Source organism: Eulemur rufifrons, chromosome 16, assembly GCF_041146395.1.
Source record: "Eulemur rufifrons isolate Redbay chromosome 16, OSU_ERuf_1, whole genome shotgun sequence".
Classification (NCBI taxonomy): Eukaryota; Metazoa; Chordata; class Mammalia; order Primates; family Lemuridae; genus Eulemur; species Eulemur rufifrons.
In genome coordinates, this window is record NC_090998.1 from 93364890 (window position 1) to 93386646 (window position 21757).

Here is a 21757-nt window from a genome sequence, read left to right on the forward strand (position 1 = left end):
AATAGTTTGGCAACATAGAAACATGAGCACTCTGGCTCCCTAGCCATGGAGAGAAGCATTTCAGTGGCACTGAATTCTCATTTTTCACAGGTTCTGTCCTGCAGCTCCTGCGGCCCTCTGCTGCTGAAGCTGGGAGCTCTGGCTTTGCCCTTCCTTGGGCTGGCCATGCTCGCTGGAGGGTATTCTGCAAGGACCTTGCTTCTGTCCTGCTGCTTTACTAAGCAGTCATGCTGTACAAATCTGGCCTAGTACACTGCTGAGTAACCAGGGACCAGATAGAGCCTGGTTAGGTTTGAGATAAAACCCACTATTTAATTTCAAGAATTTCCTTGGTGAGAGCCAAACTAGGCCCTGTCCCTTGCTCTGGTAACTGCACGTCCCTGTGCCCATTGCCTGCAGAGGAGGGGTGGAACAGACCACCTTAAGGACTTGAGGAATATAGCCTGTAGGAGGCAGTGGGGAGCCCAGCCTGGGACAGAAGAGACTGGGAAGGGGCATTTTAAAAAATAAAATCTCTGTCTATGACTTCTGCCAAGAAGAGAAAAGGAGCTGATGAAAATCATACGTTTGAAAGTGAGTAGACTGAGAAATGCTTATTGTGCTAAAGATAATATTGTCTTCCTGATTAGCAATAGAAAAAAATCTTATTTTAAAGGTTACAGTAGCTTATAAGATCGGTCAGAAAAAGACCAAATAGACTCAGAAGACACTTCTTCCAGGTAAAACAAGTCACATCACTGCATTGCATCATCAGTCACTGCATACTGTGCTCACTCAAGAGGTGAGACAGTTTTTAGCCCCCCAAAAAGGAAGGAGAAAAGAAAAGCAGAGAGCTGCCAGTCACAGGAATGCAGTACAAGAATGTTCAGGTGCAGTTGCAGATCTTACATTTCCTGATTTAAAAAAATTAGTTATAAAAAAAGACATTCACCCACAGTTTACTTTTATGTTCCCTGAATTGACCTTCTAGTGAAGAAAGTTTTCATCTCTGGTCTTGGGCTTTTGGCAGACCAAAAAGCAGAACGCTGTAGCACACAAGCCCATTGTAGGGCTAAGCTAGGGGCTGTGGGTGCTGCCAGCATCTTCCATTCGGTATCCTCCTCGCCAGACTCTCATTCATTCATTCACTGCTTTCATGAAACATTCATTTGGTCCTTACTATGTGTTTATACCCATTGCCTCATTCAATCCTGACAACACCATGAAGCAGATACTATCATAATCCTCCCCATGTTGTAGACGAGGAAGTAAACTATGAGTCTCTGACTTGTCCAAGGTCAGAACCAGAATTTAAGCTTGTGAGTACCTGATTCTTAGCCATTTCCCTGTACGCCCTCCTTACGAGTCACTGAGAGGAGACAGCACATACAGAGAAACCATATAAACATATTCATGTAGTGGAGAAATTATTCAGAATTATAAATTTAAAAATTTATATAGATATCTGTATAAATAACTGGCCTCTATAATGACAGTTAGTGGGGCACTACAGGATCCCGGATCGCCTCTGAATCCTTAAGAAAAGATAAAATATTACAAATATGTTTAGTGTTACGTGTATTCAGTAATTCTTTGGAGTTTTATTTATTAAACCTACCAGATTGTAAAGACATATAAAATATGTATAATGAGATGTGAGATACATACTAAAATATCAGAGCAAAGGAAGGAATGATAGTTGAATGGTCAGAAATAAGGAAGCCTGACAGCCTGGAGAGACTCAGTGTTTACACGTGAGCCATAAATTAAAATCTGGCTATCCTAGCACCAAAGCAAATAGGGACATATTACAGATTATGGAATTTACCTTACTCCATAGATAAAACCACACCAACACTCCTTCCAGGCTGTTTTAGAACCCCTTAGTCAAATTTTACACATTTACATTCAGGTGCACACACATACATACATATACCTGTACATACACACTCATACACACAAAATTACCATCAACAAAAATAATTTAAAACCCCCTACATCCTGAGTTATTCATTGAAATTGCATTGATTAAAATGAATTTGATGAGGATTGACATACAATACTGAGTCTTCCACCCACGAACGTGGTGTTATATGTCTCCATTTATTTAGGATTATTAATTTTCACTTTTATTCTTTTCTATATACCTCTTTAGCTCTACTACATGGATTTTTAGATGTACTATTTTGTTACCATTCATTTAAAAGTGTTTTCTAATTTCTGTTATGGTTTCTTTTTTGACCCATGGATTATTTAGAAACGATTTTTTAAATTTCTAAACTAAAGAATTTTCTAATTATCTTTTGGAGACTGATTTTAAGCACAAATGCATTATGATCAGAGAACCCATGCTTGATATCCTCTGTCCTGTGAAATTTATTGAGACTTGCTCTATGATGCAGTATGTGGTCAGTATTTGCAAATGGTCTATGTGTGCATGAATAGTATGTCTATTCCCAGTAGTAGGGTGCACTAATTTATGTATGTACATTAGATCAAGTTTGTAAATGGTGGTATTTTAAAACTTTTATATTTTTACTGATATTTTTGTCTACTTTGATTTATCCATTACTGAAAGAGGTTTTAAAAAATGATATCCATAAATGATTATGGATTTGTCTAATTTTCCTTTGTTATTTAAATTTCCCCTTTATATGTATCAAGGCAATGTTTTTATGTAAAGGTATGTAACAGGTCCTGAGAAATAGCCCTTGTTATTAATACGAAGTGACCCTTTTTATCTCTAAAACTGCTTTTTTGCCTAATATTAATGTAGCTATCCTACCTTGCTTTGGGTTGGAATTTACATGGTATAACCTTTTCATTCCTTTTATTTTCATTCTTTCTGTATGAGATGTGTTTCTTGTAAACAGCATATACAGTCATGCGCCACATAGTGACATTTTAGTCAGTGACAGACCACACATACAACTGTGGTCCCTTAAGATTATGATACTGTATTTTTAGTGTACCTTTTATATGTTTAGATATATTTAGATACACAAATATGACATTTGTGTTACAGTTGCCCACAGTATTGAGTACAGTAATATGCTGTAGAGGTTCATAGTCTATGAACAATAGACTATGCCATATAGCATAGGTGTGTAGTTAGCTACATACTCTCTAGGTTTATGTAAGTATATTCTATGATGTCTGCACAGTGATGAAATTGCCCAGTGATGCATTTCTCAGAACATATCTCTATTCTTAAGCAATGCATGATTATAGTTATTTTTTATTAAATCTAGTTCAACAATCTTTGCATTTCAGCTATTGCATTTAGCCCATTTACATTTAATGTAATTGCTGGTATAATTATATTTAAGCTTCTTTATTTGTTCTTCCTATCTTCATTTCTTTTGGATTATTTTTAATAGTCCAATTTTTGCCCTTTTCTAATTTAAAAATTCTTCATTCTTTTTCTATTCTTTTAATGCTTCCCTGAGAAATTGCAACATGCATCCTTAACTAGGCAAAGCCTCATACGTTGCAAAGTTTTACTCTTCTTTCCAGATAATACAGGACCATTTAACATTTCCAAATTTATATGCTCTTGTTGTATATTTTAATTCTATTTTTTAAACCCTATAAAACATTATTGTTCTTTGTAGGCAGTGTTCATTAAGCTCTATGCATATATTTATCACTTTCACTGCCCTTCAGTGTTTATATCTCTGTCCATCTATCTTGGATCATTTTTCTTCTGCCTGAAGTCCTTCTTTTAGAATTTCCTTTAATGTGGGTCCATCTGAATTTGTTTGAAAATGTTTTTCTTTGGCTTCCATTTTCCTAAGCTCCTCCTGAAGAACATATGCCTGATTGCCACCATTTTGTTGGGATAGCTACAAGATCTCAACATTTTAATATGTATTCTTTCACTTAATCTCACTATTTCCACCCTCAACCGTACCTGGTGTATCCTCCTTGCCAGAGAATCTGTGTTTTACCCTCTTCATCAAATTAATGAATTTTCCAATCTTCTGTTGAGATAAAGGAAAGGCACTGGGGTCCAGCTGCTGCTTAAACTCACAAACAGCTCTTCTGATTATCACCTTCATCTCCCATTAAAGAAGAGCAAGTGGTCACTGGCACCTGAGCTTTGGGAGGTCTCCACAAAGTGAATGCTTCTCCGTTCTTCTCACTGCGGGCTTACGCTCAGCTTTCTTGGGCTTGCTAACTTAGTTGCTAGAGGCCCTTTCACAACCGTAAGCCACAGCCCTGTCTGTTACTGCTTGTCTATCTGCCTTTTAGCTTCTGAAATTCTTTTTGCTCTTTAAGGTTTGTGCCTTTTAAAAGAATCTAGTGGGGCTTCAAAACAGAGTGGAGATAGAGAAGTGTGTTCATAAGCATCATTTGTTCATGGTCACCCATTACCGCCATATTGCCAAAATCAGTGCATACTTTACAGTTCTCATCTTGTTAAAACTGTAAGATTTTGTAAGATTAATCACTTCCTTCCTAACATACTCTTTTTTCCTTGGCTTTGATGATATTACCTTCTCTTGTTTTTTTTTTTTTTTAATATCTCTGGCTCCTCCTTTTCAGTCTCCTTTGTTGCTTTCTCTTCTGTCCAACTTCTAAGTATTGAAATGCTCCTGGGCTTTCCAGAGCTGGGAGCTCTCTTCTCACTCTACGTTTTCTCCCTAAGTAATCCCACCCATATTGCTTTACTCATTTAATGTTTATTGAGCCCCATTTATATCCCAGGCACTCTTCTGGGCTCGTGGAATGGCAAAGCACCTCTGGGAGGCTGTGGCAATCATCCAGGTGAGAGATGATGGTGGCCTGGCCCAGGCTGGTGGCAGTGGAGGTGGTGATGCAGAGTTCTGTTCCGAGTATTCTCATAGTTTTAAATACTGTCTGTTTACCTGTGGATTCCAAACTCGAGAATGAGCCTCTCTCTCCGAGTCTCAGACTTGGACATACCACACCTTACTTAATAATTTGTTTGGCTGTCTCACTGACTTTCCCAGTTTAGCATGTTCACAGTTAAACTGTTAATATCTTTCCTCAGAACTGTCCCCTCTTTCTCAGTCATTGAGGGGACATCTCTGTCCATTCAGTTGCTCGGGTCAGAAACCTGGAGTCACTCGTGATGTTCTTCCTTTTTCATTCTCCCAAATCTAAAGTGTTGCCGCATCTTGTTGATTCCTCCTCAGACCATATCCTGGGTCCTTCTACTTCCCTCCGTCCCCAGTGCCATCATCCAGTCCAGACTTCGTCATTTCTGGCCTGAACTTGGACAGTATCTTCCTGACTCATCTTTAATTTCTGTTCATGCTATGTCCAGGTGATTTTTGATTCCCCATGCCTTCGGTTTGATGATATTTTAAGCCAAAATGGGATCATTCCTCTCTGTCGTGACTCTACCCACTCCTCACACCACCTCTCATAAACACGCCCTGTTCACAACACCTCCAAGACTGTCCATTGTTCTTAGAATAAATCCAAAGTCGGTCACATCCTAAAAGCTCCTCTTCATTTGTGTCCTGTGCCATTGTCCTCCTCCTTTAGCAGTCCCTAGGTACACCTACTTTTTTGTTCTCAGGTGGATCTAAGTTCTCCCATCAGGGCAGTCATCTGTGGAAATCTCTGCCTGAACTCCTCTCCCTGGCTGAGTCGCCCTCGCGCTCAGCCCAGCGCCATGCGTCTTGTCTTCAGGGAGCCTTCCCTCAAGTCCAGCCTGGGTTAGGTTGTCCCTGCCGGTCCCCTGCTAGAACCTGCTCTGTTCCTTCATCTTAGCACAGTTTGTAAATATTTGTGTGTCTATGTCTTGATTACCCTCTAGACCAAGTTCCTTGAGTGCAGGGACCCATTTTTTCTGGCCTTTACCTCAATATAATATACCACTGTCTTGTACATAGTAAATATTTCTCAGATAGATAGCTGGCTAGACAAAGGGAAGAACAAATAGATGAACAAACAGCAGCTTGGTGAACTTTGTGCATATGCGTGTGTGTATTTATTTTTTGGTGGGGAGGGTTCTAAGCACAAGAGAAATTTCTCCCATGGATTCTTTGATTCTTTGGTGAATTAAGTATTCTTGATTTGGCAGTACAATGGATATTTTGGGTGTGCTAAGACTAGGAATCAGTGCTGATGTTGAATATCAGTTAATAACAGTACCACCATTCTCAACTCATTCTGGATAAACTGACCCTATCCATGAACATCCTCCGTGGCAGGGGCCTGTGGTACCTTCGGATAACAGCTCGTTCCCCGTGGGAAATCTGCAGACAGGACTGTGTGGAATACTTCCACTTTCTCGGCCACCCTGGGGATTAGGCACGTCAGGCAGGCCTATTAGAGCAGACCAGAGCTGGAAACTCCTGCGAGGTAGGGATGAGGCTGGGAGGCTTCCTATTCCAATTGCAGGGACAAGGTGCCGGCTCAGAGAGGAGCGAGCTCTTGAGGGACTTCCGTGGCTGTTGCTGCTTTGGAGACATGAGCCTAGCGAGCGCCCAGCTGTTCACTCCTTTCTGGGTCACCCACAGTAATGACACAGTAGCTGATGCCACTGGAAAATTCCAGCTCCACTACCACAGAGTCAATTTCTTATTTGTCAGTTTGTTGTGGCAAGTGGGATTTTTTGTTGTTGTTTCCAAATAGAAACAGCTGAACTTTATTTGAAGTGTTTTTCTTTCATTCTTTTTTGATCTATGTTTTGATCGGTTGTCCTTGATGTGGTTTTTTTTTTCATATTGTTTTTATTGGGGGGAGGGAGTGGAGACAGGGATAGAATAAGAGCCCAAATTTGATTGTTTTGATTTTGGGTTTTTTTTTTCTTTTTTCTTTCTTTTCTTTTTTTCTTCCTTCATTTCTTCTCACTCTCTATTTTTTTTTTTTTCTTTTTTTGGTATTGATAGACCTCATTTGTAAGAAAATCAAATTCCCTTGCATACAGAAATGTAAGAGTTTATAGAAATAATAACCAAACAGTATTTTTCCCAGTAGCCCTATGTTGAGGAAGCACAACACAGGGCAAGGGCGTCAGCCCTGGGGCCAAACAGACCTAAATCCAAGTTCTTCCACTTCTTGATTTCTGAGCACCTCACTTAACCTCTGTGAGTTTTAGCTGCCTTGTCTATCCATTGGGACCTGCCCCCAAATGTGAAATGTCATCATGTTTATAAGTGCCCAGCATATAGTTTCTCAACAAATAGGTGTTCTTGTACAAGTATCCTATTGTAGCTATTAATTCCTATGAAAAAGGTAAATTTTCTTATATGATTGTACTGTGGGTCAGTGGTCAAACTCAAATAATAATATCATAGACCAGCCAGGTGTGGTGGCTCATGTAATCCCAGCACTTTGGGAGACCAAGGAATGAGGATCGCTGGAGCTCAGAAGTTCAAGGTACAGTGAGCTATAATTGTGCTGCTGCACTCCAGCCTGGGTGACAGAGCAAGACCCTGTCTCTTAAAAAAAAAAAAAAAAATCCAGAATACAGAGTCCAGAAACAGATTCACACACAGACTTAACAAAGACCCCACTTTAGTTCAGTGAGAAAAGGGTGATCTTTCTCATAAATGGTGTTGGACCAATTTAACATCCATAATGTGAAGAAACTAACCTATATCCTCTACTTCACACCATTCAGAAATGTTAATTCAAGGTGAATTATAGACCTTAATGTGAATAGTGAAACAAAAGAGCTTCTAGAAGAATCACAGGATAATGTGGTTACTATCTTGGGCTGGGCTAAGATTTCCTAAATAAGACACAAAAAGCCTAACAAATGCACTAACTATAAGAGAAAGACTTTGAAAAGATACTTACATTAAATATAAATGATAAAAGACTCATGATATATTAAGGACTTCTACAAAACAAGGAAAAGATAAACAATTTAGTTTTTAAAAATTGGCTGGGCATGGTGGCTCACACCTGTAATCACAGCAGTTTAGGAAGCCAAGGCAGAAGGATCACTTGAGGCCAGGAGTTCAAGACCAGCCTGGGCAACATAGCGAGATCCTGTCTCTACAAAACATTTTTTTAAACTAGCTGGGTGTGCTGGTGTGCACCTGTAGTCCCAGCTACTCGGGAGGCAGAGGCAGGAAGATCCCTGAGCCCAGGAATTCGAGGTTGCAGTGAGCTATGATTATGCCACTGCACTCCAGCCTGGGTGACAGAGTGAGACCCTATCTCTAAAATAAATTAAAATGGACAAAAGACTTGCATGCCACTTCGCAAAAGAGGAAATCCAAATGGCCAGTAAACATAAGGAATGAGCTCAACATCATTAGTTATCAGGGAAATGCAAATTTAATCCACAATAAGTAACCACTAGATCCCATCAAAGTGGCCAGTTGAAGCACTGTCAATACCAAGTGATGTCAAGGATATGGGGCAGCCTGAACTTTAATACATTGCTGTGGGAATGCAGATTGGAATAACTGCTTGGAAAACTGGCAGTGTCTGCTGACCCTAAATGTACACCTACTCTGTGAGTTGGCAGTTCTGCCCTAGGTTTATCCCCAGGAGAACTGCATGCATGTGTCCATTAGAAGACGTGCACAAGAATGTTCATAGCATAATTATTCCCAAGAGCCTCAAAGTGAACATAGCCTGGATGTTCTTCCATAGTGGAAAAGATACTTAAATTGTGGTGCATTCATGCCATGGAATGCTATACAGCAGTAAGAAGAATGAACTGTGTGTAACAGGTGGATAAATCTCATTAGCATAATATCGAACAAAAGAAGCCAGATTCAAAAAGAGCATGTATTGTGTGATTCATTCACATGAAGCTCAGGGGCAGATAAAATTCATCTATGGTAATGGAAGTCAGAATAGTGTCACTTGGGGTAGGAGGGTGAATATTGACAGGGGAGGGAACGTGGGGTCCTTTTGGGGTGCTGAATGTGTTTTAAATCTTCATCTGGGTGGGGGTCATGCGGATGTATACCTATGAAAAATCTCATCAAGACTTACAGTGCAGGTGTGTGTATTCTGTTGCATCTCGTATTAAAACTTTTAAATCATTTATTGAGTGCTTTCTGTATTCCAAATCCTGTGCTAGACCCTTTACATACTTATCTTGCACAGTTTTAATAAGAGAGTTCTCTTTGTTGAGAATAACTGTTTTCCATTTTACAAACGAGCAAACTAAAGCTCTGAGAGTTAAAACGGCTGGTCCAAGCTCTCCCAGTTGATGTGTGCCAGGGCCAGGGTGCAAACCCAGTTTGTCTGACTCCAAGGCCTATGCTTTACCCTGATTCAAATGTCTGGACTTCCACGTGGGTCCTTCATCCATTTGCTCAGTGTTTCTTTCAAGTGTACTTTCTTGAGGGACAGGTGGTACATAGCTATGTTGGATACAAAGTCTTAGATTAATTCTGCTGAGCATCTAGCACATAATATCCACTTAATAAAATTCACTATCCTGTTTTGACCTTAGAAAATTATCAAAGTAGATCTCTGAGCACTAAGATGGGAGCCTTCTTGGGAAACATCTACCTCTCCCATTTCCTACTCTCTCTGCCTTTAAGACTGGAGTCACGTATGCCTTCTTTCTTGGAATTCTTCTGCGATCCCCCTTAAGTGATCTGAGTGCCTCAGTTTGGTCTTCTGTGTTTCACTTATGTTGCTCTGCCACTCCATGAACCTGTCACCCAGAAATACCTGGGTATGTAACCTTTCCCTCTAGGAAGGTGTGTCGCAGGTGGGATCTGTGTCATCTTGCTTCCGCACCCTAGGTGCATCCCACACATCGAACCCGTGGACCCAGGAGATTGTTACCAAAGTGTGTTCCAAAGCACATTTTTCTGTAGTATCTTAATAGGTAATAAATATATGAGAAAAGCCTTCTTTTTTAAAAATGTGGGCAAGCTTGTGTTAAGCAGGTGTCTTTCCTGCAGAACTTCACGGAGGCTTCTTTAGTTTCATGTGCATTTTGGAGCTCCATTTTGGGATATTCTGGACTATAGTGCCACATCTTTGGGAATGTGAGAATTTTAGAAAAAACATGGAAATGTATTCTATCCTGTGCTCTTCTTGATGGAGAGTCCAGCTTGTGACTGGGCCTGCCAAACTGCGGCCAGAGAGAGGCTGCTCAGGGAAGCGTCTTAAACATCTCAGGATGGCCCAGCTGGCTAGGTTTGGTGTGGTCTGTAAAAGATACCAACGAATTTCCGTACCAGAGAAGAGCTTACTCTGTACTCACAAAGTGATGCGTTTCTGCTTTACTGTTGCCCATCCCAATATTTGCTGTAGTACATGGCTAGGAAATCTTCCTGCTGAAGTCAGTCTTTCTTCCTCTGGAGGGGAAGGACTCTTTTCTGCTTATTTCTACCTTCTCAGTATTAAACAGCTGATAAACACTCAGTGATTGTTCAGTTGTTGAACTGACATTAATTAAAAACGAGAAAACCTATTAGTGCTGTTTTGGTGTGGCTTCCCATTGATTTCATTTGATTTTTCAAAGATTGATTGTCTCTCCCTCACGTGGGGGCGGGGACCAGGGCGTCGTGCAAGAAATGGTGTGAAAGTGGCAGTGGGGAGCTGCTTCCTTGGACTTACTGTCACTTCAGCTGCCCGGCTTTCAGATGACACGTTTACTTCTCAGTGGTTACTATTAAAGTTTTAAGGGCCGCTGTGTAAAATTTATTTGAAAACAAACAAAACTTTATGCATTTATTGCCTTGATTCCCATTCCTAAGGATCTGCTCCCGGTGCCCGAGTGCCGTAGCTGATGCTGTCTGACCTCTGTGCGTCGTGGCCCCGCCTCCTTTCGTTCCTAAAGATGGCATAGTCTGACTTGTAGGGGAAACGTATTGGAAATGCATGCCTGAATGCTCTCACCTTCATAGTCCTCCAGAGCAGCTGGAAGTTTTACTGGCCTAAGAAAGTATTTTTGGTTTAGAAACTGTAAGAAACTGCATGAAATACTTGTTTTTCAAAATCGTTTACTCAGTGCATTTCCAGAGCACTGTCCTGCACTCCTCCTGCTTCCTCTGTAGCATGAGAAGCATGGTGCGGAGAAAGAGAGCTTTTGTAATTTTTTAACTTTGTATTTCAGAAATGTTATATCTGACGCATAGGATTAAATCATAAAGGAGTAAACCTAAAATACCAGCCTAACATTGCCATGCACGGTGGTTTCCTTCAAACGCTGCCTGTTGGGGGCTGCACTCTGTCTGATTCCAGGGGGGCTGTGTCTGCACAGAGCATTGTGGACCCCTTTTAAAATTGCACTGAGCACAAAATTTACCAGTCACAGAGAAGCTCTTTCAGTGCTTGATAATTATATCTCACCTGTGTCCCCACATGGCTTTAGCAAGCTGTGTCACTGGCGTATCCATCACACGTGACTCGGTCACTTGGGCAGTTCGGTAGTCACAGCAGTGGCGAGGATGAAGATCTGCCTTCAGAAGAGCTGGGGACTGAGAAGGGAAGGAAGGGCGACTGCTGCACACAGCAGTGCGGGAGCAGCTCTGGGCACGTGGTCCGTGCTTGATAAGCATTGTTCTTATTGTCTATTTGCCAGTTTTTCTTTTGTATTAGCTTTCTTTATTGAAAGCAGCAGTGACTTTTGGATATGTTTAGGAAGTTAATGAATAACTTCTAAAAATTGCTGTACTTAAGTAGCATTACCATACACAATATATGTTTTGGAAGACACTTGAGAGACTGGGTACCTGAAGTTTTTCATAGAGAAACATGTCCCAGGTAACCCTGCTTAACTGTCAGGATTTTTGCCTAAGATGACCTTAGTCAAATTTAGCAGTGACCAAGTTGTCTGGCCAAACATTAGTCTGCCACAAACTTTCAGCATTGTTGAATAGTAACTCCTGGCTGTTTTATTTTGAGATCATCGTTCTTAGCAGGAGGCATTGCAGTCTCCATACCAGTTATTTTTTTAGGACCAATATGTTTTAAAAAATCTATTGGGCATATTTGATTGTGTGAAGGAGTCTGTGAAGGAAGGTCTCTGGGGCACTCGTTAGTTCCTCGGTGTGCTAAGCCCTGGAGCCACTGAGCTAAGGAAGATGCAACCCCTGATCACAGTCTAGTTGGAGAGAGAGATCACCACTAACTTTCAGACGTGCTCACCTTTTCAACTCTTACCATTCTTTGGTCCGGAAATCTTCTCTGAGGCAGAGACAGTCCACTCCCTGCCTCCCTGGCTGCTGGCGTTGCCAGTGTGGCTTGTGAGCCGCGGAGGTGGCTGAGAAATTGGCCCGCTCCCATCCCAACAATGGCAGCTGGGTTTTGTGAGCTGCCGGGAAAGACTGTTTGGGGAGTGGACAGACCTTTTCTTCAGTTAACTGAGGACAGCTGAAAGCAGGCCCCGTGCTGTGAGAGAGACTCGTTGGCGGGCGGAAGCCAGCAAAAGCAAAAATAGAAGGTGGATCGCGTTTATACCAGGATCCAGCCTTGCACTTGAGAGTTTTCTCACGGGTATGGTGAGCCTTACTTTTACGAGAGAGTCTTCATCTTTGGAAAGTGGCCTCATTTTACATTCTCACAGAAGCTCACAGAATGATGGCTTTGTCAAATTCACATGGAGATCTGTACTTTCTGGCTAAAGATAGGAGAAACCACAAAAAAGTCAAAACATTTTCCTAGTTTTTGAGAGAAACCAAAGTATTTCATAATGAAAACTACGGTCTTTGTGTTTCTCTCCTAAAGCACCTTTAGAAACTAGCGCAGGTCTCGTTCAGGTGTTTCCTCTAGACATAGTCAGGAAGCACCAGGAAATCCTGAGGGGTCTGCAAGAAGAAAATGATGGTGAAAGTCCCTGCCTCCTCCCCCCTTTTGAGTTTCTGGTGCAGCAGAAAGACCTCACAGCAAGTCAGGTGCGGAGCTGGGGAGGTGCTGCACATCTTGGGCGACACTTGTGAATCACTGTGACAGTGGAACCCACAGAATTAAGGAAAGTTTTGGAGGATGAGGGGCAGTATTTTATTTCTTGGGACTGTGTACCTGGTGGAACCTGTAAATGGCATTTGGCAAATTCCCCGCACATTTCAGATCCCGGTTCAGTCATCATCCTAATTTTTTACAACTTGTATTTATTTTGAAATACAGTGTGCATGCTGAAAAGTGAAGCCTATATATACACACACACACGCACACTTGGCAAATAATTAAAAAGCAAACATCCGTGTACCAACACCCAGGTCAAGAAGTAAAAACACTGCCAGCCTCCCCCGAGGAGTCTGTCCAGTCCTTCACGGCCTGACCGCACCAGGGCTTTCCTGCCCGTCCCCAGCATCAGCGCAGTGTGTGCCCACACAGTGGCTGTCAGCGTGGCCGTCTTTGAAGTTCAGACAACTGCGGTCATAGCTTGTATTCTTTTGCTTCCTGTCACTCAAATTCATGATTGTGAGACTCACCCAAATTGTTGTGTGTAGTCTGCTGTATAGTAGTTCATTGCAAGAAAATTTTACACTGTGTTTTCATTCTATTGGTAGACATTTGGCTTATTTCCACTTTGGGGCTATGACAGTTATTACTGCTGTGAACATTTTGGTACGGTGCTTTATCCTGGTACACACATGGTGAGTGTTTTTCTAGGCATGGGATTTCTAGGGTTTAGGGTGTATATATCTTCAGCTTTATTATAGATGAAACCAAACTCTTCGTAAGTGGTTGCACCCATTTTCCATCAGCAGTATATGAAAGTTCACGCTATGTTCTTGCCAACACTTGATGTGCTCAGACGTTTTAGCTTTTGCTGTTCTGATGAGTATATGTCATGTTTTATTTGAATTTCTCTATTAATAAACACATTTGTATGGTTTTTGACCATTTGGATTTCCTGTGTCATGAAGAATCTGTTCAGATTTTTCCCTATATTTATGTTGAGTTTTCTGTTTTTTAAGCTGGTTCTTAATAACTTTTTCTATATTCAGTATAAAAGTTGTTTGTTCGGTTATATGTGTGTTGAAACAGTCTCTTGCATCCTGTGGCTTGTTTTTACTTTCTTACAGTATTTCTTTTATCACAGGTTCTCTGATCCTTATGGTATCTTTTTATTATTATTACATTGAGTTATAACTTACATATAGTAAAGTGCAAAAATTTTAAGTATACATTTCAGCATATGCATACATCCATGAAACCATCACCCAGATTGAAAATACAGAACATTCCTGTCTCCCTAGAAGGTTCATTTGTGCCTCTTCTCCCTCCTGACATGATAAAACAGTTTTATATAGTGTTTTAATGAATAAAAGTTCTTAATTTTAACATCAGATTTATCAGTCGTTCCCTCTGTGGCTAGTGGGTTTTGTGTCTTAAGGAAGACCTTGAGGTCATAAAAAAGTATTCTTCTGTATTTCCATTTAAAAGCTCTGCAGGTTTGCCTTTCCCACTTAGATCTATAATCTATCAGAATTTACTTCTTATTTATAGTATACAGTAGGGGCTCAGGTGTTGTTTTTTTTTTTATTTCCCCCTGTGGTTATACAGTTGACCCAATATTTAAGAACCCTTCCTTCTACTCACGAATCCGCAGGGCCACCTTGTCATAAATCATTGTCCTGCAGGTGTGGTTCTCTTTCTGGCTCCCCGTTCCCTATTCAGTGTGCTGATCTGTTCTCTGTCCCTGCACTGATACTGTGCTATCTTAGTTACTGTGACTTTGCAGTCTGATTATCTGGTAGAGCGAATATCAAACATTAACCAACCTTTCAGCTATGACCCTTGTTCTGTGTTGCTGGACTCCACTTTCTGGGGTCTTTATTATTCCCTTCATTCATCCATTCAGGTATTTATTACCTGGTATGTCATGTGCTGTGTATGTTGTAGCTGCTGAGGATACAGTGGTGACCAAAAGAGACCCCATTTCTGCTCTCATGGAGGCTTCAGTGTGGTGGGGGTGGGCATACCATGTGCCAGGCTTGGGGGAAAGCTCTTGGCTTGCTTGGGGGGCTTTGTGCCCCCCAGCAGCTCATCACAGGGTCTGTCACTTGTACTTTTTTGTGAGCTTCCTGAGGCAAACCACGTCTAATTTGCCTCTTTTTTCTTTTTTTGGTAGTCGTTGGCACAGAGTGGGTATGCATTAAGTTTTCTTCCTTTGTCTTCCCCATGCTCTGTCTTGCTGAGTGTTAGCCCTTCCTGTTTTCCCTCCAGCGCACTGGCCCCCCTCTTCTCCAGGCTCCCATCCTGACCCCCAACTTGGACATACTCCTCTGACTGGAGTTCCCCCCCTTTCTACACATGGCCAGCTTCTGCTCGGCCTTTGAGTTTGATTTAAATGTTATTTAAGAGAAGTCTTCCATGATCCCAACTCAAGTAAGGCCCCCGTTTTATTGTTCCAGCTTATCTTGTAACACAGCGTTTGTAATCATGTGTTTATGTCTCTCTTTCAAATGTTCCATGAAGGTTGTGACCATGTCTACGTGGTTTGCTGTCACAACAGTCCTTTCACGCCAGGACACTGAATCGATACTGAGTGAACAGATGGATACTTACATGTACACCGTCCTGCTCCCTCCATGGTGATTGCCTTTCCTTTCTGTCCCTTAGCTGAAAATTGGTAAAAAGAAAATGAGGAAACGTTAAGAAATCATGTCATATTGAATGAGATCTGCAGTGGCATCAGATGCTAGTTGGGAACAGTGACTTACGTGATACATTAAACAAGTCACCTATCCGTAGGTGATAAGGGGGCAGCTACAGAACAAATTGGTGTTGATAAGGATTGGCAGATGGGGGGGGCGCTTAATCTATGGACAGAGGTGATATGATCTAGCCTTTTCTGAAACCCCAAATCTGTAGCCTATCTTTGTTGACCTCAAGGTAAATACTTTATAACAATAATAACAGATCTGTGTGGGAGAGGATTCAGGGAAGGTGGTAGAGGGAGAAGCACCAAGAATATGTCTTCTCACTAATAATAGTTGTACTAGATCTGTCTTGATATAACCATTTTGGAACTCTGGATGTTATTAAAGGATTGTAACTTTGAGGGGAAGCTTGAATGGTAAAGTGCAGTTAATTTAGTCAATTTTATTTCTTTGTACAGTAGCAGCTAACCATCCCCCATCCCCAGCCCTGTGGCAGACAGCTATACACGTCTTCCTAGAGCATCCCATAAATAGTCTGTGGGAGCCAGGTAGGGTGAGCACGAAGGACCCTGTCCTCCAAACGTGTAGGATCTGTGCCCTGATCACTGGTTCCAGCTTTTGATCACAGAGGTGCAGGCAAAGGGGTGGAGGCTGTGGTTGCTGCACTTGCCCCCACTGCTGCCCTCCTTGCACCTCTGGCTGAAGTGACCTCCTGGGAAGGCAAAGGGCCAGCATCCTGCCCATCCCCTTTATCTTTCTCTTTATCCCCGTTTGGGAGCCGGACATTAAAGACTAGGATATTCAGAAACAACTACATATAAAGGGAAAATTAGAAAGTGACCATGGATGCCCAGAGAAAGACACAGGCTCAGAAAAGACCTGAGAAGATCCAAAGTTTACACCTTATGTGGATCCTTGGTGCAACGATGGCACACAACAATCCAGGAAAAAATAAACAAAAACACCAAATAGGGGGGAAGGGCTTAGAATCTGAATTCCAGAGTTACCACATTATTAGGCTGAAGTTTCCAGTTTTTTACAAAAAAATCACAAGGCATTCAAAGAAACAGGAAAGCACAGCCCATTCAAAGGAAAAAATAAATAAACAGAAACTGTTTTTGGAAAAGACCTGATGGGATATCTACTATACTAAGACTTTAAAACAAGTATCTTTAAGATGCTCCAAGAATTAAGGGAACGTGTGTAGAAAATCAAGAAAACAATATATGGAAAAAATGAAGTATTACTAAAGAGACAGAAAATCTAAAAAGAAATCAAAGAGAAATTCTGGAGCAAAAAAGTATAGGACCCAAAATAAATTTACTAGAGAGATTCAAAGACAGATCTGAGCAGACAGAAGAAAGAATCAGTGAGCTTTAAGATAGGGCCATGGAAATTCTTGAGTCTGAGGAACAGAAAGAAAGAATATTGAAGAAAAGTGGACAGAGCCTAAGGGATATGTGAGATACCATCAAGCTGACCAACATATGCATCGCGGGAGACCAGATCAGGAAGAAAAGAGATAGAAAGTGGCAGGGTGAATGAAGAAATAACGGCTGAAAACTTCCCAAATTTGATGACAGACATGAGTACAAACATCCAGGAAGCTCAGTGAACTCCAAGTAAGATGAACTCAAAGAGGCCCACACCAAGACACATAATCAGAGGCTTGAAAGACAAAGAATTTTGAAAACAGCAAAAGACAAGCAACCCATCACATACAAAGGATCATCAATAAGATTATCAGCAGATTTCTCATCAGAAATTTTGGAGGCCAGAAGGCAGTGGGCTGATAATGTTCAAAGTGCTAAAAGAAAAAACTGTCAACTAAGAATGCTTTGTCCAAACTGCCCTTCAAACGTGAGGGACAAATTAAGGCATTCCCATATAAACAAAAGCTGATGGAGTTTGTTACTGCTAGACCTGCCCTCCCCTGTAAGAAATCCTCAATACTGCAAGGTGAAATGAGAGGACACTGCATAATAAATTGAAGCTATATGAAGAAATAAAGATATCAATAAATACAAATACATAATATAAATACCTGAGCAATTGTACAAGCTAGTTTGTAACTCCACATTTTGCATTTTATGTACTTTAAGAGACTAATGCATTTAAAAGAATTACTAGTTTATGTTTTAGGGACACTCAGTGTGTAAGAATATAATATTGTGACACTCACAGCCAAAAGGGATGGGGGACAGAACCGTAAAGAGTCAGAGTTTTTATATGTTATTGAAGTTAAACTGGTATAAATTTGAATTAGAGTGTTATAACTTTGGGATATTGAATGCAATCCCCATTATAACCACACACATGCAAAAAACTATAGCAGATACACAAAACTAATTTAAAACATTTTACTATAGAAAGTCAACACAGAAGATAGTAATGCAGGAAATGATGATCAAAAAAAACTATGAGGCATACAGAAAACAAATAACAAAATGACATAAGTAAATCCTTTCTTATCAGTAATTACTTTAAATGTAAATGGGCCCTCCCACCAGGTGCCTCACAATTGTAATCCTAGCACTTCCGGAAGGCTGAGACAGAAGGATAGCTTGAGGCAAGGAATATGAGACACCTAAGCAAGAGTGAGACCTGTCTCTACAAAAAAATGGGGGAGAAATTAGCCAAGAGTGGTGGTATGTGCCTGTAGTTCCAGCTACTCAGGAGGCTGAGGCAGGAGGATCGCTTGAGCCCAGGAGTTTGAGGTTGCTGTGAGCTATGGTGATGCCACTGCACTCTAGCCAAGCAACAGAATGAGAGCCTATCTCAAATAAATAAATAAATGTTTGTATGTATATGGATTAAACTCTGTAATAAGAGAGATTAGCACAGTGGATTAAAAACACATGATCCAATTACATCCTGTCTACAAGAAACTCGATTTAGATCCAAAGGCACAAATAGATTGAAAATGAAAGGATGGAAAAGATAGAACAAGCAAATAGTAAGCAAAAGAGAGCAGAGGTGGCTAAAATCTTACAAAATAGACTTTCTATCAAAAAAGGTTACAAGACACAAAGAAGGACATTATATATTAATAAAAGGTTCAGTACAGCAAGAAGATATAGCAAATATATTTACACAGACCAATAACAGACCAAAATATATTAAGCAAAAACTGAAGGAAGAAATAGCAGTTCTACAATAATAGTTGGAAACTTCAGTACTCTCCTCTCAATAATGGATAGAAAAGCCAGACAGAATATAAGGAAACAGAGGACTTAAACAACACAATGAACCTATTAGATCTAACAGGCATATATAAAACACTCTACCTAACAACAGCTTACACATTCTTCTCAAGTGCCCTTGGAACATTTGCTAGTATGGAATGTGTTAGGCCACAGATTAAGTCTCAGTAGATTTTGAAAGAGAGATGTCATACTAAGTGTCTTCTCTAACCACAATGGGATGAAGTTAGAAATCAGAAACAGAACTAAAACTGGAAAATTCACAAATTTGTGGAAATTAAAGATCATATTCTTAACTAATAGATTGAAGAAGAAATCATGAGGGAAATTTAAAAATACCTAGAGACTAATGAAAATGACAACATATCAAAACTTACGGAACACAGCAAAAGTAGTGCTAAGGGGGAAATTTATAGCTATAGATGCTTACATTAAATAAAACAAAAATCTCAAGGAACTGGAAAAAGAACAAACTAAACCCAAAGCTAGCAGAAGGAAGGTAATAAAGATTAGAGCAGAGACATAACAAAATAGGGAATAGAAAACAGTAGAGAAAATTATGGAACTAAAAGTTGGTTCTTTTAAAAGATCAACATAAATTGACCAGCTATTGGCTAGATGGGCTAATAAACAAGAAGATTCAAATTACTAAAGTCAGAGGGACATTAGTACTGATTCTACAGAAATAAAAAGGATTATAAGAGAGGATTATGAACAATTGTACACCAACATACTGGATAACCTAGATGAAGTGTACAAATTCCTAGAAACTCAAAAACTACCAAGACTAAATCGCAAAGAAATAGAAAATCTGAATAGACCTATAACTAGAAAGGAGATTGAATCACTAATCAAAATCTTCTAACAAAGAAAAGCCCTGAGCCTAATACCTTCACTGGTGAATTCTACCAGCCATTTAGAAGAGAACTAATACCAGTCCTTCTCAAACTTTTTCAAAAAATTGAAGAGTAAGGACCACTTGTTAACTCATTCTATGAGACCAGCATTACCCTGATAGGAAAGCCATACAAAAATACAACAAGAAAAGTAAACTACAGGCCATTGTTCATTATGAAGATTGATACAGAAATCCTCAAAAAAGTACTAGCAAAATGAATTCAGCAGCATATTAAATGCAGCAGCATTATACACCATGAGCAAGTAGGATTTATTCCTGGAATGCAAGGATGGTTCAACATACTAAAATTGATTTCTGTAATACACCACATTAATAGAATGAAGGAAAAAAATCAGTTGATGCAGAAAAAGCATTTGACAAAACTCAACACTTTTTATGATAAAAACGGCCAACAAACTAGAAATACAGTGAAATCACCTCAACATAATAAATGCCATATATGAAAAATCAACAGCAAAATCATACTCAATTGTGAAAGACTGAAAGCTTTTCCTCTAAGATAAGGAGCAAGGCAAGGATGCCAGGTTTCACCACTTCTATTCAATATAGTACTGGAAGTTCTAGCCAAACCAATTAGGCAAGAAAAAGAAAAGGCATCCAAATTGGAAAGTAAGGAGTAAAATTATCACTGTCACAGATGATATCTTATATGTAGAAAGCCTTAAAAATCCCACAATAACAAAAAAACTGCTGGAACTAATATTTCTTTTTCTTTTCTTTTTTTTTATTTCAGCTTATTATGTGGGTACAAAAGTTCAGGTTATATATATTGCCCATGCCCTCCCTTCCCCCCGAGTCTGAGCTTCAAGCGTGTCCATTCTCCAGACAGTGCATATCGCACTCATCACATAGGTATACGCCCATCCCCTCCCCGAGGAACTAATATTTCTAACAAATGAATTCAGCAACACACAAAAATCAGTTGCATTCCATATGCCAATAATGAACAATCTGAAATGGAAATCATAAAAACAATTCCATTTATGATAGTATCAAAAAGAATAAAATACTTAGTAATTAACTGACTTAAGAAAGTGAAAGACTTATAGAATGAAAACTACAAAATATTTCTGAAAGAAATTAAAGAAGACATAAATAAATGGAAATATAGTCCATGTTCATGGATAAGACAACATTAAGATGTCAATACTACCCAAAGTGATCTGTAGATGGTATGCAACCCATGTCAGCCTCCCAGTGTGGTTTTTGCAGACATAGAAAAACCCATTCTAAAATTCATATCAAGTCTTAAGGGACATCAAATGGCCAAAACAGACACAGGAAGACAAACTCTGCATGTTCTCACTTATAAGTGGGAGGTAAATAATGTGTACACATGGAAGCAGAGTGTAGAATGATGGACAGTGGAGACTCGGAGAGATGGGAGGGTTGGAGGGAGGAGGAGAGTGGGAGGTTGCTTGGTGTGTGTTGCTCCAGTGATGGATGCGCTGAAGGTTGTGACTTCACCACAGTGCAGTATGTCAATGGGGCAGAATTGCACTTTGTACCCCATGAGTATATACAAATAAAAAAATAAATTTAAAAAATAAACATTGAGCATTACAAAATAAAAAGAACAGAGCTGGAGAACTCATACTTATTGATTTCAAAACTAACTTCAAAGCTACAGTGATCAAAACACTGTGGTAATGGCATAAAGACAGACATACAGTCCAATGGAATAGAATAGAGAACCCAGAAATAAACTTCACGAACGTGGTGAAATGATTTTTTTCAAGGGTGCCAACATCATTCAATGGGAAAGGACCCTCTTCAACAGATGGTGCTAGAGAAGCTGGGTATCTACACACAGAAACTGGATCTAGACCCTTACCTTACGTCACATAGAAAAATCAACTCAAAAGACCAAATGTAGGCTCTCAGAAGAAAACAGGGCAGAAACTTCATGACATTGGATTTGTCAGAGATTTGAATGTGACACCAAAGGCACATGCAATAAAAGAAAAAAATAGACAAATTGGCTAAATGAAAATTCTTAAATTTTGTGCATCAAAAGACACTATCAATAGAGCAAAAAGATAATCCAAAGAATGGGAGAAAATATTTGCAAATCACTTATTTGATAAGGAATTAATATTCAGAATATATTGTGAATTCCTAAAACTCAACAATAA

At 40.0% G+C, this 21757-nt stretch overlaps 1 protein-coding gene across 1 annotated transcript in view; it reads left to right on the forward strand.

The window, feature by feature from the left end:
- Positions 1 to 21757, forward strand: part of ATXN10 (ataxin 10) — a 143899-nt gene that overhangs the window by 110364 nt on the left and 11778 nt on the right. The window lies entirely within an intron of this gene.